At 39.5% G+C, this 7,156-nt stretch overlaps 1 pseudogene; it reads left to right on the top strand.

Moving 5' to 3' along the window:
* The first annotated feature begins 5,874 nt into the window (after window positions 1-5,874).
* Window positions 5,875-6,765, top strand: LOC143614777 (small ribosomal subunit protein uS4m-like; annotated as a pseudogene).
* Window positions 6,766-7,156: the final 391 nt, after the last annotated feature.

The raw sequence follows: 7,156 nt of genomic DNA, 5'->3' as shown, positions 1-7,156 counted from the left end.
TTTTGTTCAGGGGTTCTAGGAGCACTGTACTGCTGGAAGATACCCTTAGAAGTGCAGAATTCACTCATAGTGTCATTCTTGAATTCTGACGCATTGTCACTTCTAATTACCTTCACTGTCCTGTCAAGTTGATTTTCCATCTTGAGTACACAGGATTTGATCAGGTTTGGGGTTTCATCCTTGTTGCCCGTGAAATATACCCAAGTGAATCTTGAAAAATCATCAGTTATCACTAGGCAGTATTTCTTCTTCCCAACACTTGGAACACTCACTGGACCAAACAAGTCCATGTGAAGTAAGTCCAAGGCCTCATCTATTGTGTTTATCAGTTTTCTCTTGTGTGAGGATTTGTGTTGTTTTCCTTTTAGGCAAGATGTGCATTTTTCTTTTAGCTTGAACTCTCTTATGGGAAGGCCAACAACATGTTCACCTTTCACTAGTTTGTTCATGTTCTTCAAATTTACATGACACATCTTCCTATGCCATAGCACAGTTTCATTCTCAGTTGCCTTTGATACGAAGCTTGAACCACCTCTTGAAGTTGCAGTATTCATTCTTAGTTCATAGAGGTCGCCGTTTCTTGGAGCCATCATCATAATCATTTCAGTTGGAATCACAAACTCTGGCTTCATGTTCCTCCTCTTCTCTTTTTCTGCTTGGCTCCTAATCTCTCTCTTCTTCTGCTGAAGAAATGGGAATCCCTTTTCTGCTTGTTCTTTTAAAAACTTGGAGAGATCATTCCTCAGTTGACCAGATGGTTGACTCCTTACTTGATTGTCATATAAAGTCAGCTCAGCCATCTTGGTCAGTTGTTCTGTTGTAAAATTTCTCAAATCATCTCTGAAGATGATGAGATGTTCTGCTTCATCTTTAGTCACCACCCTTAAAGTCTTCGATCTTCGGTCAAAATAGAGACGTGTGGGCAGATTCAAGTTTCTTGGTTGCACAGGCCTCACACTCTTTGACCTATGAGTTCTGCTTGAACTCCCCATTTCAACCTTCTTTATCTTATCAACACCCTCTTCAACATTCCATCTCTTTATTGTATCTTCAGTTTGCATTACTAGTCTTGACATTTTTACTCCCTTTTTGTGGAGGGCATTCATCATTTCTGCATGAACTTCTTGTTCTGCCCTCCTTCTGTCTTCCTGCAGTTTCCTCTGTGTTTCAAGATACATCCTCTGCTCTCTGTGATATATTTCCATTAGTTCAGCAAGAGGCATGTTCTGAAACTGTTCTTCTGATATCCCTTTATTTCTTACAAAACTTTTCAACATTTCCATTCTTTGAGAGTCCTCAAGCCACTTCTTAGCTTCTTGATCTTTCTTTTCTTTATCCTCCCTTTCTTTCTGCATCCTTATTTTCAGTTCCAGTTCTCTCTCATATTTTTCTAAACTTTCTTGATCTTTGTGAGAGTTTTTATGTAAGGCCCCGAACCCCGGGAACCCCACAGTTGGTAATTATTCAAAACACTCGTAAAAATAATTAAACTTAAAAACAATTCTTTGCATTAAAATAGCATTATAGAGTATAATTTGGCGGAAAACGTAAATAGATGAATAAGTTCCCAAAATCAAAATTAATTGTAACTTTAAAAGTCTTTTGAAATAAAAGGTTCATAAGTAATTCTTCATTCCAGTATGCCCTTCACCATCCAAGTAGCTCCGTGCACGTCCAAGCGATAAGGCATCCTCTTCCTAGCCTGAAACTCACACTAACATGCACACAAAGTCAGCTTAAGCTGAGTGAGTTCAAGTTTTAAATAAGTAGCAACAGTTTTTAATAATCATTCCAACGGTTTTAAAACAGCAAACGGAAGTACATCGGTTAGGTCACCACATTCGATAAATAGTCATTCTTACGTGTGAGCATCTCTATACGTGCATTCCTATATATATCAATATATATATATACATATAACATTCAATAATAACATTCGGGGCCGAGAAAACGTACAACCCAAACACATAACATTCAGCGCGTGCAAACACGAAGTAGACATACGCAACATTCAGTAGTCGAGACGACTACAAACATTCAGGGTCGAGCAAACGTACAACCCAAACACGTAACATTTGGCGCGTGCCACAAGGTAGGCATACACAACATTCAGTAGTCGAGACGACTACAACATTCGCCAAATATTGGCCATTCTGAATATATATAAATATATATATACATACACATTCTATAACATTCCAAGGCCTTCCGATACTAGCAAGCCTATGTAAAACCATTCAAAACATTTCATCAAGTAAGAAAAACACTTAGGTGTGCATGCTAGCCCAAAACTTAAAAAGAGTTAAACGGTGCATCAAGAACTCACCTGAAATAAATCGAACACCTGCAACAAGCTAGGAAATCCCTAAGCTCACAATCACAAGCGAGGGCCTGTAAATTATACACAACTTGTTACTAAACTTGACCGTAAGAACACTCTTGCCTAATGGGCCGTTCAAGCCCAACGCTTTGGCCCAAGGCCCAACAACTTGGCCCACGGCCCAACAACTTGGCCCAAGGCCCCACACTTGGCCCAAGGCCCAACAACTTAGCCCATGGCCCAAGGATAGTCAAATCGAGTCAAATGCGCGTGTAATAAACCTTAAAACCATTTGTTAAATGAATCACCCCCGAATGGACCAAATTCCATTTTAAATCTTTTCATTCATCAAGATTATGTCACCCGAGTTGATAGGGTTGACAGTTCCTTTTTACAACTCTTACTTTAACGTTTAAACCAAAATTCGCACACCGCCGACTCGATTGACGAAGCACTAACCACAACAGCCCCGATCATCAAAAAAACTAATTTTTCCACAGCCCTTAAACCCCCCTAGGGCTGTACAAACTGATTTGGTCGGTCACCCGATCAATTAACCGCATCAAACTCAACAATTTGCAATTCTACACCCGATAAACCCTCGTTTTCGAACTAAAATCGATTGACCGACCTAAACACCTCCATTGGCCATGAAATTATAATATTATGTACATGTCATACCTAGTGGGATTTTGATGTGAAAACCTCACTCAAAACAGCCCCGGAAAAGCTCAATTGGGCAGCCACCCGGTTAGCCTACAACACGACATTTTTCGATCAATACGCGCAATATAAGAATCAATTAACGTGTAAAAGACTAGGGAATCGTAGTACATACCTTGAATTGGAGTTCTAAGGCTTAGAATTGGCTGCAAAAAAGAAAATCATGGGTCTTGGGTCTTGTTCTTACTGCCGATCGCAAACAGCACAAGGGCTAGGGTTAGATTTTGTTATAACATAAGATATTACACTCTAGTCCCTCCAGATTGAAGTGTAAGGCAAAATGGAAGGAAGAGTTAGGTTCTTTAACGTACCGGGATGACGTGAAGGCTTCCGAGAAACGTCGGTTAAGTCCCGAGAGTTATACATACTTTACACGCGCTAAATCATTAAACTGGAAGTTTGACGAGTGTTACATTTTAATATGTTGAATTCTTCTTTTCAGTTCTTCAGGAGAGAGATTTATCAAGAAGTTGTAGTTGTAGCCATACAGCTGAAGAAATTTATATCTTTGTGTTTTGCTTTCAAGGATTCATACTCTGTTTCATCATTTGCCTTCTTCTTTGTTCTTCTCTTGCTGCTGTCAGATTCTGTAAATTTCTTTTCTTTCTCTTCCTTTCTCTTAGACACATTTCTCACATACTCATATAGATCCTCCATGAGAGCCCTTTTATATAAATTATCAATCTTGTCAAAGGGTTGTAAGTTAAGGAATGCAGGCTTGTGACCAGCCTTTATCAAAACTTTCCTTTTTCCTTTCTATACTCTCCAACCCTCAGCTTCTTTTGCCACATCCTCTTTTGATAGTCTTTGAACATAAAGAGGATCATAACCCAAGCTGATCAGACACTCAACATCTTTATTTGTCTTTTCAGCTTCCTTTAATTCTTCCTCATCTTCATTTTCACCATCCAAGTCAACCACTTCTTCAAAGTTATGAAGAGCCTCAATCATTGGTTCATCATTTTGTTTGGATTGAGCTCTTCTTCTTTCTTCAAGCATCTCTGACCTAAGTTTGTAGAACCTAGCCCCGGTGCGGAAGCATGAATAATGGTTGTTATTAACGGTGGAGCTCGGATCTGAGCAAGGATCGAATCGTATTCGCTCTAGAAAGGGGGTTTTGGACGGATGAGTGGTGTTTGGGAGAGAGCCTGAATCGATTAAAATGAACAATAAGCTGGATGAACAAATATATGCAATCGATTCACAAATATAAATAAGTGGCAGTATGATTTCATTCATCAAAAGGTTGTCATACAAATCACTCATACATACAATAAAGATCAGCCACCTCCATGAGAGCTCATCCTAGAGGCAGCGGCTCACTCAAAGAGATAAACCCTAGATCTCACATAATACACAATACACTCATGCTAGAAAAATTAACAAATACATCTACTTATACTAGTCTAGCATGTCTTGATCTTCAAGCCATCCACCCTTTGTTGAGACCAAAAATATTAATTATTTTTCACCCACAATAATAATAATTCGATGCGTCGGTCTAAAATATAAGTCCCAACAATCGATTGCCCGGTTTATTAGCCATTTCTGATTCCCTTACCCAATCTCATGAGAAGCAAGCCTAGCAGGCCCTACCTTAAAATCCCCCCAAACAGCCAGCCCTCACCGGGCTGCTAGCATTGCTAAATGCTCCGCCACGAAGCAAGCTTTCCCGAATACGACAAATGCGAAAGTGGGGAAGCCGGAAGTGGCTAAAGAAGTCGAAGGAAGAAAGTAGTTAGACAACTGTATACACGAGGGTACATAAGTCTTCTGGGTATTGGCAACATTGACAGAAAGGGGAAAAGGTAGGAATACACTTTTATAGGTTTAGCTATACTAAATTGGCCTAACCTTCGGTTCCCGTAACCAAGTTTTTCTTTATCATTCCTTTTGTACTTTTTCTTACTTCATCCATACTTTTTTCCCTTTTTAGGAAGTGTGGGGGGTAAACGGCGCCCTCTACTTCTACTTCTAACTAAAGGCGAAGAGCCGGCATTGCAAGCAAATAAAGAGCCCCCGCCCGGTTGCGAGCCGGAAAGCGTACCGGCAGTTTGAGTCGCGAAAGGGCCGCTTGCTTAACTTCATTTTTCTAGATTAAAAAAGAATTCTCTATATATATATAAAATAGAATTCTTTATCTATCTAAAAAAAGATATTTAGAATTTTTCTTTTCCAATTGTTCATTCCTGGGGAGAGGAAGAAGCATATAGAGCAAAGGCCTCCTCTTTCCGTTCGCTCTTCCCGAAATGAGCGAATTGCATGTAGAGATCCGTAGGGGATTATAGTTTAATTGGTTGAAAGGGCTCATAGTTTAATTGGTTGAAACATACCACTCATAACGGTGATATTGTATGTTCGAGCCCTACTAAGCCTACCACCCCCTACTCTTCTCTTTCAGCCCTTGCTGGTGAAAGTCTTAGAATGAATGTTGGCCTACATAGAGGAATAAAAACTAGTTCGACCGGAAGGGAGAGGATAGGAGAATCAGTAACTGAAATGAAAGCTGGAGTCAGACAGTCAGTTGGAGAGCTAGGATGAAGAAGTAGGAAGGGGTATTCGAAAGGCTTTGAGAAGAAGGGCAACAGTGAAGATGTCGAGAAGGCCGAGTCTATGGGTATTACCGGTCTTAGTAAGAATCTGTGGCAAATGCATGTGAGGGAGGAATGCCCGCGTTAAGATTTAAAACTTGTCGTCTACTTGAAGGAAATGTTTGAAACAGTGAACTTACAATAATACAATGCCGCATTCTTTGAAGATTGAGGAACAAGACGAGATCTTTTAGGAGAATGATTTATTCAAGAAAAAATATGAATAGTTACATTCAATTACAAACTACACGAAAGTTGCCCCTTTTTCATGGAGATTTACCCATCACAGAGATGCATAGAGGAACAGAATGAACTTCATATATCCCTTTTCCACTCAATCCAGAAACAAGATCGGACGTTATTTCAGTTCGTCTCCATTTTAATGAAACTCTTCCTCAAGCAAGGCAGCCGATAAGTCATCGAAGGCTTTGTGTGAATAATGTAATAGTCAGCATGACTTGGTTTCAAGTTTCCTAAGGTGATTTCATATCTTTGAAAGAAAATGATGCTATAATCTATTCAGAAATAAGGAGATCCTTCTATATCGAGATTTTAGTTTCTAAAATCATAGGAAAATCCCTGGATAGCCCGGTAAGAATGTGGAGAAGAACCAAAAGGTTCCGCTTACTTAAAACTAAGAGGGGATGCCGCCTACTACTGAAAGACTTGTTTTTGCAACAGTTTTGTTCTTCTATGCAAGACGAAGACTTAGAAAGAACAAAGAAGTTTGGATCCGAAAAAGTATGCTTAGGCAGTTCTTTCGCTGAACACAAGAGAATCAAGAGGAATTTTTATCATTTAAATCGATATTATTATCAAAGAGAAGGAACGAAAAAACCTTAAATCTTACTACTAGAAAAAGAACTCCTATAGTTTACAACTCTTTTTTCTATAGTAATTTGACCTCTTGTTCGGCCCATCAGTCTTCTATGAAGAGAAAAATAAAAAGCTCTTCCCTATCTACTCATTATTCGGAGGTGAATCATCGAACACCAAAAGCTGTGCTATCTTATGGACCTAACATAGGTCACATACCTCACGTGCGCCAAGAGCACATTCGATAGCATCCTCTTAAGGTTTAATGATCCAAACCTTCTTCTTAGCGGAAATGCGCGTGGCCAAAACATATAAATATTGGCATAGTCGCTCATAGGGGCATATATATATCTGGATAGAGGATAGTCTAGATCTTGATTCACTATTTCCTTTTTTATTTTTCTTTTTTATCTCATACGAAGCAAGGGGGCGAGCTATGACGGCAGGCCGTGACCTTGCCTTCTTTGCCTATTCATTTAGTCCAACAATTGAAATACTTATTCGCATTCCTTCCCAGCCCATTTCGAAAGTTACTTTGTTCAGTCGATAGATGCAATGCTGCGATGGAGAAGTCTCATTTGCTCTCCAACTTGAAAGACCTTCTCTTCCCCCTCTTGGAAACAGGCTAGCGATGAGGAAAAAGATGATGACAAACGAACTGAAAACTGCGAATGATTCTAATTCATTGAATCTTATTATAGAATCC

Source organism: Bidens hawaiensis, unplaced genomic scaffold, assembly GCF_021521415.1.
Source record: "Bidens hawaiensis isolate Kalapana, Puna unplaced genomic scaffold, B.hawaiensis_p1.1 tig00041039_1, whole genome shotgun sequence".
In the NCBI taxonomy this organism is placed as follows: domain Eukaryota; kingdom Viridiplantae; phylum Streptophyta; class Magnoliopsida; order Asterales; family Asteraceae; genus Bidens; species Bidens hawaiensis.
This window is presented reverse-complemented; position numbering and strand designations above follow the sequence as displayed.